General features: G+C 40.9%; 1 protein-coding gene across 9 annotated transcripts in view; it reads left to right on the top strand.

Moving 5' to 3' along the window:
- The window catches only part of ZMIZ1 (zinc finger MIZ-type containing 1), a 332,043-nt gene that overhangs the window by 65,729 nt on the left and 247,779 nt on the right, over positions 1-18,535 (top strand). For 2 of the 9 annotated variants that reach the window (XM_071748299.1, XM_071748305.1), the window contains exon 3: positions 18,225-18,367. The exons of 6 other annotated variants lie outside the window; for them this stretch is intronic. The gene's annotated coding sequence lies outside the window, so the exon portion shown is untranslated. Of the gene's footprint in view, positions 1-15,342; positions 15,437-18,224; positions 18,368-18,535 lie in introns of all 9 variants that reach the window. One more of the 9 variants, XM_071748301.1, reaches the window with a different exon arrangement.

Consider the following 18,535-nt stretch of genomic DNA (forward strand, 5'->3'; position numbering starts at 1 on the left):
ATATTTAGTGTTAACCAGTTGTGTCAGGAAATGATTACAGGGCATGACAAGGGATGAAAAGATGAGCATAGCTGCAGTCTGATTTTTTAAAAAAAAATTTATTTTCTTTCCCCCTTTTTGTTTTGCCCATTGTAATAATGATACTTACAAACATGATAGGAACATGAACATAATGAAATTATCTGATAAAAAGTTTGAAATCATTCATTTCTTAAAGGGAACAGAAACTTGTAATTCGAAATACAAACTGAATGATACCAGGATGTTTTACTTAAAAGCAGCAGCTTAAACCTTTTGTTCATCTTCAGACCTTTTTCTAGGAGGAGGAAATGCAATTTGGTGCATGGCTAGTTCTAAATAAATCATTTACAAGTTGTGCCATCATTACATGGGAATAAAACTGCAGCTGATGTAATTGAAAAAGGCAAATGTTTATCATGTGTGGAGAAGGACAGAGAGGTTTTGAAAGTGCTATTGTGGAAAATAACCATTATGCCCACCTAAATGTAAGCTAAAACAGAGCTGTGTGAATAATTGGAGATAATAATAATAAAAAAAAATCAGACTGCTCAAGAGATACTGAAGTTATGATATTTGAAGCTCTGTTTATATATCCATAAATACACTCACAGTTTGAAACTTAGAAAATGATGTAAAGATAGCACAGCTTCTTATGGGGCTTGGATAATTCCTGCAAATTTTCTCCATATGGCCCTACTTTAATAATTAATTTTGTGTTGTCACTACAAGGGTTTTCAATCTTTTGATGCTATAATGGTGCATTCCAAGTCACTTTTAATCTAAGCAAGTGTTGCCTTCTTTTTTCTTTCTTTAGAAAGATAGATTGGCACCCACCATAGATATTGGCATGTTGGTGATACCAAGGCCTCCATAATCAGGGAGAAGTGCATCAGAAAGTAGTTTTTAAATCCTTTTCCTTACTTGCAGTTGCACTGGGGATTTGGAGCCCTTTGTTAAAGACCCCCATAAAGTCACATGAAGAGATGTGGGCTTTTTGGAGGAGATGTCACCATGTTCATCTTTCTCTCCTCTCAAGAGAAAAAAAAAAAAGCTGAAAGTTTTGCTCTGTGGGAGCTCCTTGGTACCCTGACTGCCCTTGCTCATCCTCCACAACTGGGAGGCAGTGGCCACTCACACCCTGGAGCAAGGAGATGTTCACTTGCTCAGGCAGTGTGCTGAGCTGTGCAAGTTGCTCTGAGTTGGTTTTCAGTGCTGCTGCATTTGGAGGTAGCTTGGAGTTTACCTTATTTTTTGGTGACATGCATGGCATGTCATTTGCCTCTCAACAGATACCTGTTTGGGGGAAGGTGGATGGTGTTGGGCAGATAACTCTGTTCTTGCCATTTTCTCTCCTTCCTTGTGGTTTTTTCCACTCTAGGAAATGGACATCCCAGCTGGGGTACCATACTATACCTGAGGCCAGCATGTTTCCAAAGGAATAATTGGGAAAATAAAAAATAAAAAAATAAAAAAGTAAGGGAGTTTCTTCATGCCACACACTGCATTAACAAACAGAAGACCCCCAGGTTTTCACTGTGCTGAAGTGTCCATCACACCTAAGAGACTCAAAGCAGCAGTTGCTTATTCTTTGGTATCTTTAGGCTGCCTGTGGCTGATCAATCCTTCCTGTTGTAGCAGAGTCCAGATGTGAACCACTTCACAGAAAATCCACGAGAAGTTCTCCAAATCCCCAGCAGCAATCCCTGTGCAGCTCTGGGCTCTGCTTTCATGCCACCCCGTGCCTCCTGCCTCTCTCCTCACCCCGTTAAGCAGCATGAGAGTAGAGCTGAAAAACTGGCTTTACCTCCCAAAGATTTCGCAAGCTTTGCACAATGTGGCTTGCTGATATTTTTCTTAAATACTGAAACAAAAGGTGCACACACAGGGCTTAGATATCCACCAAAGCACGCTTATAAAGCAACCTGGATACCTCAACTTATATAAGCATAACCATACACCCACACAGCTTACAAGACTAGACATATTTTCAGCTGCCTTATTATAAAAATTGCAATTTAAATAACATAAATTACGGGAGTTAAAGGAATTTGTGAAGCAGAATTCCAGAGTTGGTTTAACTCTCCTGTTTCTGAGAACGGTTTCTGCCTTAGCACCCGCAGTGATAACTCTTTGGGGCAACGTGTGTGTGTAAAAGTATTTTATGAAAAGGGCTGAAACTTGAAAGCACTGCAGGAATCTTATGTTTTAGCATTTATTGGAAAGCTAATTACAAAATATTTTGTAGACCTAGTCTGTGAGAACAACAACAGAATCTGGATACCCAGAGCAAAGCAACACAGTGTCGTCGGCACAAGGTAATCAGCTTTCTCAAGTGAAAACCCCAAAAATCTGTTTTCTGGGTGGAGCACTGGTGCAGATATGCCCAAGACTGCAAACATGAATCTCTTTATGTGGTTTTGTGAACCTGAGTTTGTTTCTTAATTTGTGTACAGCTCTGTTAGGCAAAAACACGGTGTTGCCGCAGAGAGCACGCACGTGGGCGTCCATGTTCTTGGCTCAGGCTCCTTCAGCAGGACTGACACACGGGAGCCTGGGACTTGGGGGATGTTTGTATGGGATTGAGTGATACAGAGAAGCTTTCCTCCTCTTTGAACTAATTGCAGTAGCAGATTTTATTATTTTTTATTAATTAGTCTCACTGAGGGTTTTGCCGTTCAGTCCGTGGGGCTCCGGCCAAAGATCCCGATCTTAAAACTGAAATTTGGGTGGGTTACACATCCAGCTGAAAAAAAAATAAAAAAAATAAAAAAAATGCTGTCTTCCTGTGTTCCAGCAGTGCAAAGTTAGCTGGGTATTTGAGTAGAAAGGAGCTGAGCATTAGAAAAGCAGGCAATCTGAGGAGAATGAGGAAGCTGAGCACAAGGCTGTGAGCACAGCTTGTGTACATATTTGTTGAAAGCTAATTGGCACTGCAGTTGCCTTTCAAAGTTGTTCTTTCACCTATCAGCAGAGCACAACTCTGGTACTTAATGTACTGTAGATTACGTAAACACTACCCTGAAATATTTGTACAGGCAATTAACTCTTGTTTTTACACTACTTTGAGTTACAAATGGAATCCTGCTGTAGAGCTTGGAATATTTATATTATGAAATATATTCCATAATGAGATTAAATAATACTTTTGTCAAACTGCCGAGCGTTCAGATCAGAAAAACGGAGGCTTATCCTGTGAGGACTTACTTGACAATATTTTAAAATTCAGTATCCAAGAAACACAGATACTGTGTTTGTGCCACATCGTTGAGGAAAAAAGGCTTTTACAAGAATTTTATCTGGGACAAATGTGTCTGCATTTTTTTTATTCTATTTGAAGACTGTAAATGAAGCTATCAGTAGCACTAGCCTGCATTTTTAGTGGCAAAATATGCTCCCTAACGGAGTAACTTGAGGCATGCATACAGCGTGGCACCTCTGTCACCAGAATGACATCCTTATCTAATGGGATGACCTTAAGGATACTTCCATGGATGCATTTTTATTTTTCTCCCCCTTAGTCTTTTCAGACTTACCTTTCAAACAGTTTTTACTCGATGAAATCAAGTCACAGCTCTATAATTTCAACTGAATGATCTATTAAATGAACCCAGTTGGTAACAACAGTCTTAAGCCAGTCCTCCATCCTCTAGAGTTTATTCACGAGCACTTGACTTAATACAACTGTGAACTTGAATAAAATGTTAATAGATTTTATAGCAGTTTTGCAGCCACGATAATAAAACAACATTTATAACATCAGTGGCTGTAGCACTCTGGTGGTCATCAAACTGCTCTGTGCCTGTGCTTAATGGAAGTGTAGATAATGTTTCCTGAAGGAGGGGCAAGGGACTGGTTAAATGCATTTGGCAGTATTTTACATATAATCAAACAGGCTAAAAGAGACAGGACATAAAACTAATCAAATCAACAGATTTCCTACCTTTCATGTAGCCAGACATCACAGCTACATGAGATTGGAGGTGATTTAAAAACAGTTTCCTCAAGAAAGGTGAAAGTGGAATATATTGTAGAGTTGTGCAAAAGTGTTAGTGCTAATATCAAAATACACTGGATGTATATTGATGCCATTTTTTTTTTTGCATATCAAAACAGCCAGGCTTGACTGGCATTTTTATTAAAAGGCAGCAGCCCACTTGCAGATTGTTGTTTTTTTGTTTTTGTGGGGTTTTTTTGAATTGTTCTCTAAATGGTCTAAATCAATAGCTTCTGTAGTCAGATATCCATCTGCTTTTTCTTGTATTTCTTTTCCCTTACCCCAATAACCTCTCACAGACAGAATTCTAGGATCATTTAGGTTGGAAAGGACCTTTGAGTCCAAGTGCTAACCCAACATTTCCAAGTCCACCACTAGTCAACATCTTTGAGCACCACATCTACATGGATGGAGAATTCTTGAATTATAAATGCAGGAAATTTCAAGCAATTTGCCTGAGACTGATCTTTTCTCAGGCTTTTGTAGATTGTTGTAATAGGTTTTATTTCCCCAGCTCCCTGGCAAAATGTGCTTGACACAGGGAATCAGTTTGGCCTGATTCTATATCCTTTGATTTACTTAAGAGTTCTTGCAGCTTTATGCAGTTCTTCCATGCATGGACAGTGGCTGTTTGGAGGGAGGGAGTAGTAGGTATGTGAAATGTTTTTTGAAATGCCTCATGGCCTATACCACTCTTCATCTGTGACAGATGCTAATGGTAAATATGGCTGCAAACAGAAGACTGTTGCAATTATTGATGCTTTTCAATAGCAGCAAGAAGTTTCACTTGGATTCCTTCAAAGTCCCCTGTGGCTATAGGAAATTAAAGATGTTTGAAGCATTACCTTCTTGCCAGATGAAAAGAGACAGGAGCAGTTTTAATACTTTCATCCAGTTGCTGTCTTTTGGGGGGCTGTATTTATTCATTAAACTAAATGCTCAAAAAAAAAAAAAAAAAAAAAGAAAACACCTTTAACACTTTTGGTTTGATGTTTCTCTGCTGTATAAATATAAAACTTAATGTCAGAATGAACAGGCAGAGGGTTTCTCTTCCATTGGTAGGACAAGATTCCTAGGTTGAGAGTTTTAAATCAACTGGTATGGGAGGGAAAAAAATAAACTTTTGTGGACACTTCTTCAGCTTAAATGTTTTGATGGAGCAACTGAGTGTCATTCATGTCAGATTGACAGTCTAACCCACCTCGGATTTCTTAATCCAAGGTCAGGAGTCATCAGTACTTAATGAGTGTTGCAATGTGTAAGAAGGCCAGGGAGTCTGTAATCTGATCTTGGTGACTAACTAGGAAGGAGGTGGAACTTGGAAAGAGGCTGAAGACTATTGTAGAAGCCTGTTTTTGAATAAATGAACGTGATTGCATCATAGTGGGAAACATGGCTTTTTTTTTTTACCTGCATTTTAATTTGATCTATTATTTAATCCTGGCTGCTTCTGAAAATGTCGGCTGGTGCTGTAGTGCTCCTTCCTTTCTGCAGTGTGCCCAATCTTTCCAGGATAGCTGGCACTGCCTATCCTAACTTCAGGCTTTTTTCCTCATCTCTTTACTGGTCTGGGCTAGGGGCTTGGTAAACTACCATTTTTCAAACTCATAAAATGAATTATACAAAATAAAGTGAATCCACTTAAACTTGGGTTCTTTATAGTGCTTCTGAAGCTATCTGTAATTTATCCAGATGAGTTTTTCTTCTCTAGATTATTCTGACTTCCAGGTTTGAGCATCTTTTTGTTGATTTTTGTACCAGGTGTAGGTAGGAACTGGTGCAATTTGGGTGCAGTGTAAGTTCATACAGCAAGGCAAGTAACAGTAGCAAGTTTTAATCTTGCAGACTTCTCACTGCCTGGCTCCTTCTGTCACTGGTGCCACTCATTCTCTCATTTGCTTTACTTATCTCCAACCATTTAGGCAAGCAGGGAAGCCTATATAGTACCAGCTGGATATAGAAAAACCCAAAACCAACCAAACAAAAAAACACCAAAAAAAAACCACCAAAAAAAAACCCCAACAAAAAAACCCCCACACCAAACAAAAAACCCAACCAAAACAACAAAATAATTCTAGGTGTTGGTGTTTGACCCCTTCTTTTTCTAGCAAAGTGGTTGCAATGGTCCTAAACAGTATCTGTAGCAAGACCTTGCATGCTTGATGCCCATTTACTGTGCTATCACTGTGCTAAGGGATTTGGTTGTAATAATTAGCAGACTGGATCTTTAATTATTCTTCTAGCTCTTCACAGAGTATAACTTCCTTTAAGCCACACAAGTTGGCTGAGGGGATGCTTTTGAATCTGTGGAGGCAGGGTTGTTTTTCTTACTGATAATTTTGTAATCCATACCTAGAAGTGAATGGTTAAAAGTTTTGCTTGTTTATTTATCTTTTTTTCCTTCATTTTTCCTACGAAGACAAAATATCTAAAGCACAATTGTGTCTGACTTCAACTGTGGTGGATTTCCAAACCAGGTAAACTCTAGGGTTCTGTCCCCCCCTCCCCTTTTCTCCACCCCCACATCCAGAGAAAGAAGTAACCTAGTATCTGAAGAATGCAAGTTATGCAGATGTTCAAAAGGCCAAATAAAACAAATAGATGGGCTGCAGCTGCTTGAGCTGCATAAAGAAGAGAACATTGGCTGCTGGGAGGAGAATGTTGTATTTCAGCATGCCTCCAGCTTTTGCCTGTGTGAGAAGAAGAGCACAGTGAGTTAGTTTAACCATTTTTTTATCTTAATTTGATAGTAAGTTGTGATTCCTTTCATAATGGTTGAGATTTTAAAAAGCAGCCCAGCTTTTGTCTTAATGAAGGAACAGGAGAATAAGAAGCAGTTGTGTCCTTTCATAGCAAGGAAAGAGGATTTCTGCAGAAGTACAAGTGGTGGGTTTTGTTCCTCATCTTTCAGTGAGATGTGACAGATATTCAAGGAAGGATTGGGGAGGAAAAAAAAAAAAGCAAAAAATAAAATAGGAAACCCCCACAACAGGGAAAAGTGAGTATGTTGAATATTCCTTCAAATAGTCTTAAATTTGGGAGATCAGACACCCTGCAGTACTTTAAAGATGAACTTCTAATCAGAAGTTTTGGGACTGGGGGAACCAAAGAAGTTTCACTGTCCAATACACTCTTTCAAATCGAGTGGCATCTGGAGATTAAAAAGGTGAAAAAAATAATAACAAGACTCATTGGGCAAAAAAACTCCTCAGATTTGAGTACATCATTGACATGCACATGAGTGAAATTGTTCAGCTGTTGATCTGCTGGTTTTGAGGCATTCCTAAGCAACACAATGGAGTGGCACAGAGAGATGCCCAAGCAAATGCTACCCTCCTCTGGTATATTCACATAGCACAACCTTTTGCAGAAATATTAACATTGTCCTGGGAATTCTGTGGCCATGTCATAGCAGCATAGCAGTGTACCTGAGGTCCTTGGGATCGTGGTATTGCTAATTCAGGATAGGTAAACACAGTTCCACAATGGATCCCATGTACAACTCATGGACCTGGATAGTTGACTCCTTGTTCATGTGTTTTATAGAACAAGGAGCAAAATGTGGTGCCTCTGTCCCAAGCCCTTGGAATCTGGTCATACTGAAATGTTGGTTTCAACTGTGGAATTGCATATTTGTCACCTCCCCCCCCATCCAATCAGAGAACCTGCTTAGGGTTTTTCATTTCCTTAATGCTGCAAAATTGAGTCTGAAAATATTTCAACTTCTGGAAAAAAAAAAATTTTAAAAAGGGACAAGATTATGATTTCAAGCATTTGAGTTAATATTTTAGTCTTTAATTTTGCACACCACTGTGGCAAGTATATCCAAGATGGTATGGTCAGTTTCTGTGTATTTGGGAATTTGCTTCTAGGACCAAGCTAGATCCCTGTGTAGGGAACCAACCGGACACTGAATCAGCTGAGAGCTTTGATTTGGATGTGCTTGGACCTTTTCCTGTAGTGAACTCTTCTAAGAAGACCCAAAAGCTTTTTGTCTCTGAAAGGGAGATTTTATTTGAGTAAGTACAGGAATAATTAACTTTTTAAATAGAAAAAAATGCAAAGTAGGTAGATAAGAAAAATGGAAACAAAGTTTGTATGCAACTTGCTACTTCTGCTGTATTTCTGTAGGTGGGTCTTAACCCAAGTGGAATTTTATCCTAATCTGTGAATTTTTGAGTTGCATGAAGCTCAGGGCAGTCCTGTCAGGCCCTAAGAAACTCCTTCCATTTCCTCTGAGGCTCATCTGGTTTTGTCCTCTGTTCTCCATGACAGTCTCTTCTTGAGCTGCAGGCACCAAGCTGCTTGCTATGATTCTTACCTGCTTCAAACACATTATTTAAACCTTCTGGTTTTTAAGTCTGCTTAAAAGCTCACCATGAAAACAACCAACCTTCTTGCACAGGGCCCACTAATCCAGTTTTTTTCTGAAAGAAATATTATGTGTAACAGAAATTGAAATGCTGTCTTGCATGTCTGTAACTTTTCTTCCTGAATTTCTTGAGGAAAGATTCTCTGTGATATGTTCTGTGTATCTATGAATACACATAGATGGATGTGCTTGTACCAATAAATAGAGTCTTGTATATATTCTGCTTCAGCATGGGCTTCATAGAACAGGAATCCTCTGCTTTTCTGTACCTCAGCATGATTATTTCAACAGGCCACTGATACCTGCTTGCAGATACAGGAATCCTCTCACTCGAGTATAATTAATGTTTAACAAGAAATTAGCAATGGGACATAACAGAACACTTTTGCCCACTTAAAATGGTGTTGAGTCATGCCATTAAGGCTTTTAACTTGCTTATTTGCATTGCAAACTTGTTATGAAGTCTATCATTCCCTCTTGTGGCAGCATCTCTTGGGGAAATTGAACTCTCTTCTTCACTTGATGACATTTGCACAGTGTGTTCCTGATGTCTGAGAAGTGGTGGGCATGAGCTTTGAGCTCTAGCAGCAGATTAATAAGAGGAAAAAAATATGAAGACATTTGTCACGTGATCATATCCACCCTTCTGGTTTGGTTTTTATGCTTTTTCTCTAGGAAGAGCTACAGCTGAACAGGCTGGGGGCAAAGCAAACTGTTGTGATGCGCTTGGTCACTTTGCTCCTGAAATGTGCTCTGAATCTCCTTACTGAATGGTGTTAGAGGCAAAGCTTCTGTCATGAGATCATTTAACCTGAAGAAAAGGGGTGGGTTTTGGTTGGTTTTAACATTTATTGTCATTATTTAACACAGTATCTTAAGTAGTAAAGTTTCTGCTGCCTTCAGCTTAAGATTGGGAAGATTTAGTAATATGGTTAGGAGAAGAAGGTAAAATAGATGTCTGATTCTGGTGTATTGTGATTTTCTGAGGATTTTTGCTCCTTTAGTCACCCAGGTGTCTGGATTTGTTTGTCCCTGTGATTCAGCAAGGTGGATGCCACTCAGATTCTGTGTCTGTTAATCATGTGCAGCACTTTGTGTGTCTCGTCCTGCTTCAGATGCTTGAATGTGTCTGTGCTCTCAGTACTGCCTGCTGCCCCCAATGAGTACAGATACTTAAAGCCCTGGAGTTCTGGTCCCTGTGTGCCATTTCCCTCAAAGAGCTGGGACCTGGGTACTTTGTTGGTTCCTCCAGTGCTTTAGATGACAACCCAGGTGACAAGATGCCCTTGTAGTCCTTGGTGCTGCTACAACAGGGCTTAATATTCATCTGAATATTACCCCTCCTGGTTATCACTCTATTCATGCAAAGCAACAGGCAGTCCATGCCCAAAAACTTCCTAGGTTGGGTTGATAGTTGTGGAAGAAGAAATAGGCACTCAACAGATAAGATTTGTCCCAAGTCATCCCAAAACCAGGAGAGTAAAGGACAGAGAACAGCTCTTGACTCCTCCTCCAGTGCTCTGTCTTTTGTCTGATCCAACCAAGGGGCTTTTATCAGGGTGGACATCTTCTGGAGAATTAACTAATAGCTACAGGTTTAACTGAGAACTACATTTTTTATGTGTGTGTGCTTCATTATGGTTCTCTTTTCTATATTCATGTGACTCTTTCCATATTTAGTGTTTGAGATTTCATGGAAATTTTGCTACTCAAGTGCTACACTTGTGAGAAGGTGAAACGAGGACAAAACACAGGGGACAGATCAGAATCTTCAATCTTTGCTGCTGCATGTAATTTCTAAAATGTATTAATCTGGTTTCATTCATGTACTGAACCATTTTGCACTCCGCGTCTCTGCTGTTTTGCCTTTTTTTTAACTGGTCTGAAGCCAATATTTTTTTTTTTTTTTTTTAAATTTCATTTTTTTCCAAAGATTTATTTAGCTAGCATAGCAAAGAGGTTTAGCCCTTGTACCTTTTTTGTCTGGGATCTTGAGGGTCTGCCCCCAAAAGTGTTGTGTGGGAGTGAGTGTACATAGTGGTGTTAGACTTCAACAAATCAATTTCATTGCAGAGCCTTCCCTTTAATAATGATCAGTTTGCAGCACAAATCTCATTGATTTTTCACAGCTCTGTGGAAAAAAAAAATACCAAAAAACAAACCAACCAAAACCAACAAAAACACAAAACCCACAGTTGATGAATAGCACTCAGAGAGACTCAGAAGACACTGATCTTGTCTGAGAGCAGCTTTGGCTGTTCCCCTCCTTTCTTGCTGGCTTTTCCATTAAGCCTGGCTTTTATATAGAAGTCTGGAAATTTGGTGGTGCCCAGGAGAGACTTTGAGCTCTTGAGATGGTAGAGAAAGAGCAGCATTCATGGTGATGGAGGGAATAACTTTGCTGGTTCCCCATCATCAGGCCTGCCAGAGAGCCCTTCTGTGGATGGAGGGGCTGGCAAGTTCCAGCTCACAGCCTGACCCTGATGCTTACTTACCTTGTGGAAACTCAGAATAATTGATGCAGCACAGACCATCTTTTCTCTTTTTTTTATTTCATCCTTTTTCACCCCTTGTTTCCTCCTTTTTTCCCCCCTTGTTTCCTCCTTTTTTTTCTCTTGTTTCCTCCTTTTTTTCCCTTGTTCCCTCATTTTTCCCCCTTGTTTCCTCCTCTTTTTTCCCCTGTTTCCTCCTCTTTTTCACTCTTATTTCCTCCTCTTTTTTCCCCTTTGTTTCCTCCTCTTTTTCCCCCTTGTTTCCTCCTTTTTTCCCCTTTGTTTCCTCCTCTTTTTTTCCCTTGTTTCCTTCTCTTTTTTTCCCTTGTTTCCTCCCTTTTTTTCCCCATTTCCTCATTTTTTTCCTGTCTCCTCTTTCTTCTTGTACTACTACAGATTTTTATAGCACTTTCCAGGGACAGAGGTGGGGCAATGAACTATGTGTTTCAAGCAAAGCCAAACTACACAGTATTGAAAAGCAAAACTCCTCCCCATAACTGTTCACATGCAAGCTGTTTGCTTTATTTTTACATTATGACTATGCCAGATAACTATCCCTGTACTGACCCCTTTTCTTCTGCTTTTATGCAAGGTGTATTTAGATAAAGATTGTAAATCTGGAAAGCCTTCCCCTTGCCTGCCATTTTCTTTGATGCCACTACTCCTGAGTTCCTGCAGCAGTCGTGGGGCTGCTGGGTGCCTCCTGGCAGCAGCCTCTGCTGCTTTGGGCCATTTTTTCATATGTACTATCCATTATCCACCTTTTATATCCTCTGAGGTTGTCATTCACTGGATTTTCAGAGCCTGCCTATCTTTTTGAAGTACTGGTAGCTCTAGTTTCACACAGTGTGTCCCTGCCAGTGAGCCATGCAATGTTGTAGATCGGACAAGGAGATGCCATAACTGTGGGAAAGAAACCTCCCTGCATGTTCACAGCTGCCACATGGCTCTCCTGAAACATAAAGGGGGGAATCTGCCAGAAAAGGCAGATCATAGAATCATAGAATTGGCTGGGTTGGAAGGGACCTCAGAGATCATCAAGTCCAACCCTTGATCCACTCCCGCTGCAGTTCCCAGCCCATGGCACTGAGTGCCACATCCAGGCTCTTTTGAAATATCTCCAGGGATGGAGAATCCACCCCTTCCCTGGGCAGCCCATTCCAATGGCTGATCACCCTCTCCCTAAAGAAATTCTTTCTAATGTCCAACCTAAACCTCCCCTGGCACAACTTGAGACCTCTTGTGCCCTCTTGTCTTGCTGAGAGTTGCCTGGGAAAAGAGCCCAACCCCCCCCTGGCTCCAACCTCCTTTCAGGGAGTTGTAGAGAGTGATGAGGTCTCCCCTGAGCCTCCTCTTCTCCAGCCTCAACACCCCCAGCTCCCTCAGCCTCTCCTCATAGGATCTGTGCTGGATCCCTTCACCAGCCCAGTTGCCTCCTTTGGACCTGCTCCAGTACCTCAATCTCCTTCCTGAGCTGAGGGGCCCAGAACTGGACACAGGACTCAAGCTGTGGCCTCACCAGGGCTGAGCACAGGGACAGAGATGTGAGGAGATGCAGGAGGGGATTTTTCCCCTCTTTATTTAAGCAGCTTGGAATAAGCCCCTATCCCTGAAAGTCTCCATGTGCAGCCAGGTCCTAGCCAGCTCCCCTTCCCCGAGCTGCTCTGGTACAGGAATGGGGCTGGCCTGGGGTAAAGGATTCCACGTGTGTGCCCTCTGCATGTGCATGTGGCAGGGGATATATTTGGAAGTGAACTCAATTTAGAAATGAAGAGATCAGAGCACGGTGTCTGGTTTGGCAGGGAAAATGTGAAGATGCGGTCTCAACATCTGTGCTCTTTGTAAGCTGCAATTAGCTGCTGCAAAAAAGAAAAACAACCCCTCAGAATGTCTCAGTTTGTTTAAATAGAGAGGGTACGTGTTAATCCTTGTTATTCTCCACATCTCTTTAATTGCTTTCTCCCACTAAATGTAAAGGTTTTGAAACACACCGTGAGGTACAACTTTTGGAGACGTGAACGCAGATACCTTTGCGATGGCTCTTTCTGTTCTAATCCATTCCTGCATCTCAAAGGATTATAAAATCTGAGTCAATAATCCACTTCAGCCTTGTCAAAACCACAACCAGTTCCCTGGTAGCTATTAGTTGCCTGCATTTCAAATGGCAGGGAGGGTTGAACACCGTGTGTGTGAGCTCTGTTGCTGCTGAGGTGGGAGGATGGCTTTTGGAAAGATGTTCAGACTTGGGAATGACTTTGCCACCTACAAAATTAGGAGAGGAGATTATGCGTGTTAAGAATCAAATTTCTGGCCCCATTAAGTTGCTGTAGGAATGGGCCACTGCCTTCTGTCCATCAGTGATTTCACTGATAAATTTAACATCTAAAAGAAGAACTGGTGAGGGCCTTTGAGGAGTTGATGGGAAAGGTGTGAAAAATTGCTTTGTAAATGAGGAGAGGTAAATGTTCCAGTCCTGGGCATGTTACTCTTCTCTGTAGGAAAGAGAATCAAAACTTTCTCCACATTTATTGTGTGTGCTTTATTCCTTTCCCAGGTTTTGTATTTCACATGACTGTTGGGGAACACTTTAGTTTTAACACTGCAATTGTAAGAAAATGAGGACGTTAAGAGATATGCTGTGACATGAAATGTTACTGCAAAAAACCTTGAAGTTTAAATTGTTCTTTTCACTCTATTGTAATATTTAACAATACTGTTACATGATTTGTAATTATACAATGGTATTAAATAGACATTATTTCCATTAAGGAAATATCATAATAAAATGTTCATGAATATTATTATTTCTCATCAGCTATGTGTATATTCAGATACCACACATTATAATTCTAAGTGTAATTTTAATGCCATCACTAAGTGTGTATCCTTTTACTGACTGGCATTTTTTTAAGTAGCCATTATTACAGCATTTGTGATAAGAGGAACAGCAAAAACTTAAAATTTTAATTGTTCTCTTATCACAAATTCCTCTTTTCTGGTTCAGGTCATTGACACAGTGTTTAATACTGTGATTGGAAATTAGGATGTGAATTGATGCTCGATGATAAAATCTCAGTATTTCGTAACCTTCCAAATTGCTTCCAGTCAGAAATTGAAATTTTAGCTATTCCAGAAGGAAGTAAAACCAATCTCTTGGGCATTTTTGATCTGAACAACCCAAGGTTTCCCACTGTGCTTCATATTCCAGCAGCTTCAAGATTCTGTTGTCATTCTAGGAGCAGTATTAGTACCCAGGAAGAACATGTAATGGTTTCCTTGTGTTTTTTGCAGATGAATACTGCAGGTGAAAAAAAACCATGCTGTCATTTTTTATAATGAAGTGTGGGAGAGCTGGGGCCTGACATCCCAGTTCCCTGCATCCAGCCTGTTCATTGACTTAGCTTTAACATTTAGAAAGAAATCACTGAACCCTGAACATGGCAGTTCTATTGATCCATGGACCAAAGCTGTTCTTCCTCTGCTTCAGCTCAGCACTCCTACATGACTCTGCAACCCACAAATCAGCATGAAGTGGTGTAACCACTTGAGCAAATGCACAAATCCCTCTCATCAGGTAAATCAGCATCTTTTTAAAGCAGCACATGGCTGTAGCTTAGGAAGGAAAGTGCCCCTTGTTGTTTTATGTCTCCAGCTTAAAGTTTAAAAAAAATGCAGGGAATTTTTGCAGAATAAATTGCAAGGCCAAAAATCTGATTTGAAATCTAGAAGCAATCTGCTCTCACTTGATGAGAATTTAGTAATTATTCTTTCAGCCATGATCTTAGTGAGACTGTTCCTATATCCTCTAGGAATGTTTTCTGTAAAAAGTTGGTATCTAAGATGTTATCTATTATTCAGGTTTTAAAGTAAGATTATAATCTACTCTTAGCTGGGCTATGCAGTCAGCTAAATATCATGTGTTTTGTAAATACATATTTTCTGAAGTGTTTGTGGCTTGCCTTTTCTGTAAACATTAATGAAAACCTGTACTTAATTCTTCTGCATTTTGTCTGTTTGAGCACATTTCCTTGTGGCGTAAAATAAATGGTAGCTGCCAAAATCTTTTCTTTTTGGTTAATTTTGCATATTCAAAATCCTATTGAAGTGCTTTCTGCATCAAGTGGAGGCAAAGAAGTTGTTTTTTATAAAAAGTGTGCTGCTTTAATCTGTATTTTAATCAAGTCCAGAATTAGTGCTGTGCTTTTCAGTATTCTTCGTATTCACGTACAGGAGGGGGGGAGGTCAGGGAAATTTTATTCCCTATCAGGGTGAAACTGTTTTTGCAGCTATATTAACTATGGAACCATGAATTGCTGTTGTAAATAGTGCTTTCTCCCACTAAGGATGCAATCATGCTTATGCTTAACTTCATGCACTGTTAGCCAGAGCCTCTGCAGTTGTGCTGAGTTGCACCTTTCCCGGTGCATCAAGTTCGTGTTGGCTATACAGGAAATTTTTTGTAGGATTCTCTCTTTACTTCAAATACTTCTTTTCCCACTCCTCTAAAAACGTCATCCTTCCAGCCCTGCTACCTACTTAGAACAAAGTCTACCCAAGGTAATTGATCCAAGGAAGTGATTCTGCCCCTGTACTCAGCGCTGGTGAGGCCACACCTCGAGTCCTGTGTCCAGTTCTGGGCCCTTCACTTCAGGAAGGATATCGAGGTCCTAGAGCAGGTCCAAAGGAGGGCAACCAGGCTGGTGAAAGGACTCGAGCACAGACCCTATATGGAGAGGCTGAGGGAGCTGGGGGTGTTGAGGCTGGAGAAGAGGAGGCTCAGGGGAGACCTCATCACTCTCTACAACTCTCTGAAAGGAGGTTGGAGCCAGGTGGGGGTTGGTGTCTTTTCCCAGACGACTTTCAACAAGACAAAAGGGCATGGTCTTAAGTTGTGCCAGGGGAAGTTTAGGTTAGATATTAGAAAGAATTTCTTTACAGAGAGGGTGATCAAGCATTGGAATGGGCTGCCCAGTGAAGTGGTGGACTCTCCGTCCTTGGAGATATTTCAAAAGAGCCTGGATGTGGCACTCAGTGCCATGGGCTGGGAACTGCAGCAGTAGTGGATCAAGGGTTGGACTTGATGATCTCTGAGGTCCCTTCCAACCCAGCCAATTCTATGATTCTATGATTTTGACTCTGTTGTATTTCTAATGGGGTAATTTAGGTGTTTGTCATGAAAATTTAATTTGGGACAGGTTCTGTAGTGCCTTCAAAAGGAGTAGAGGATTCTCTGTTATGACTCAGGACTGTTCATGGAAAACACTACCATGACTGTAGGACCAGAATGTATTTTGGTCCCCTGTCATGACATCAATCTATGTCCCAGGACATCCTCTCCTGGTTGAGCAGACTGCATGTGTCATTCCTGGGATGAGAATCCCTTCCAGTCACATAGCAAGAGAAAGGGGTTTTTTTGAGCTTTGGGAGAGGAAATCAGTGGTCCAATAATAATTAATTTGTCTGTCCTGTGTGCAGAGTCTCTGTTGCAGGAAGGATGATAAGGAGTGGATGTGAAAGCTTCATCAGTTCTTCTGATAGGTCAAGTCTTGACTCTGGTACTGAAGCTTCTAAAAGCAGCAGCCAAATAACCAGTGAAATAAGGTTTTCAGAAAACAGACCTCAAGCTGTGGTCTATGTGCTGCAACACATTCTGTTTGCAGAGTGGAGTTTTCAATCCAGGAAGGAGGCTGATTGAGAAATGAGCATCACTTGCACCTCACCAAATACTCACTGATCTCTTTCTGTCCATTTTATTAAAAAAACACATGTTTTGGCTCTGCAGAGACAACATTCTCTCTCCTACCTTCTCTCCCATTTGAGGATGTTAATAAATTTGGCCAAAAAAGGAGTATTCAAAAGTGAATATGACTAGGCTGGTTTTTCCTTTTTTTTGACAAAAATCCATGGTGCCATAATCATCTTAAATGCCTATCCCTGCCCATGGAACTGATTTGCTTATCCTTCTATCACCTGTGGGGAGCAGAGAATCTGGGAGTGGTCATGTCTCTAATTGATACTCTAATAGAAAATTTATGGAGAGCTAAACAAGACTTGCCCCCAAATCTCATGTTGGTGGTGTCACCCTTGTTCATTCTTTAAGAGCTGCTTTTGCTGCTTGTACCTTTGGAACAAGGACAAGGTTGGCAGCAGCTGTGCACTGAAATTGGTGAAAATTCATCTCGATTGAACAGGTTAAAGCTCCATTCCTCAAATTAAACAAATCCACGTGCTGGCAGCTGAATCTGGAGGGGTCTGCAGAGTTGGTGGGGATGATCTCAGCATGGGATTAGCTGGTACCTGAGGGACTTCTCCCTCTGCTTCTGAGACCTGGCTGGGTTTTCCCTCTTAGAAAAGGACAGGTCTTGAAAAGCTGACAGCTGTGCTTTGAAAGCAAAAGATTTTGATATTAGGGTTCTAAGCAGAGGGAATGCTGCTGTGGAGTCTGCATTATACTGGACTTCAGGGGAAGGGACAAGGGCAGAGGGAACACGCTGGAATTTAATTTCCAGCTTGGAGCAGAGGGTCTGTGAGGCTGCACAGCCTCTCCTGGCAGATTGTTGGTGGCCAGCAGGTTTTCTGCTCTCCAACTGAGTCATTTAAGGAGAGGTTTCCCCTTGGGACCCATCCCTCACCCCCCATCTGTGGAGCCAGCAGAGTGGGTGTGCACAGCATAGGGCTTGGGACCTTTCCTGTCCCAGGTCAGACAAACACAGGGGCAGCAGGTAATGGGTGATGGACCTTGCTTGGCCTCTTTATTTTTTTGTTTTTATTTTATTTTTTCCTTTCCTGGTGGTTTCCAGTGCTGGTCCTTACAGAGTGGCAGCTATAAACTGAGATAATGGGTTAATCACTGGCAAATTAGCTTTGCGTCTTTGTGGAGAACAAATACAGTATTTATGTAAAAGTTGTTAGGAGTTCTTCTCTTTTTAATTAGCAGAAATAGATGCAAAATGAATGATGATTAGGCAGCTGATGAATTCAGTAGTACAATTATGCCTAAAGCTATGCCCCAGTACTTAATGCTTGATGCTCTGAGCAATCAAAGAAGCCTATTTATATAATTTATTTGTTAAAATAAGTCAGAATTAAAACAAGACTCTGTTTATTACAAGTATATCAACTTCAGTGTCTGAGAAAACCTTTCAAAAAAATCAGAAATGGAAATATTTTTATAATACTCAGTTTAATTTAAAATAAAAGCAAACCATAATTGTTCCGGTAGGAACTGTCAACTTTTAGGTGTACATGAAAGACTGTCCTTTGAAAATAACTAATTAAATCCTGAGCATTCGGTCTAAAAGAGTAAGGAATTGTCAAAGTTAACCTCTTGTCTTCTTTTGGGCAGCCTGAGCTGAGTGGACAAAATTACAGAGCCCTGGGTGTCTGTTCTGGAGGCTTTTTAAGAAAGTGCAACCCCTGAGGAGCAGCTGCCTGGGATGCAGCCAGCTGGGGAGGCTAAACTGATTACTCTGTAAACATGGGGAGATGGTAAGCCTGGGTGTCAAAGGGGCTGTGGCACTCATCAGATCCTGGTTTATCTCAGGCTGTGGTTTGGATGATGGCTCTCCCCCCAAAAAAAGCAGTTTTCTGACTTTGCAGAGGTACAATCTGAGCCCTGGCTGGCAGCTCCAGCTCTGCTCAGAGCAGCTCCAAGGT

This window comes from Heliangelus exortis, chromosome 7 (genome assembly GCF_036169615.1).
Source record: "Heliangelus exortis chromosome 7, bHelExo1.hap1, whole genome shotgun sequence".
NCBI classification, from domain to species: Eukaryota; Metazoa; Chordata; class Aves; order Apodiformes; family Trochilidae; genus Heliangelus; species Heliangelus exortis.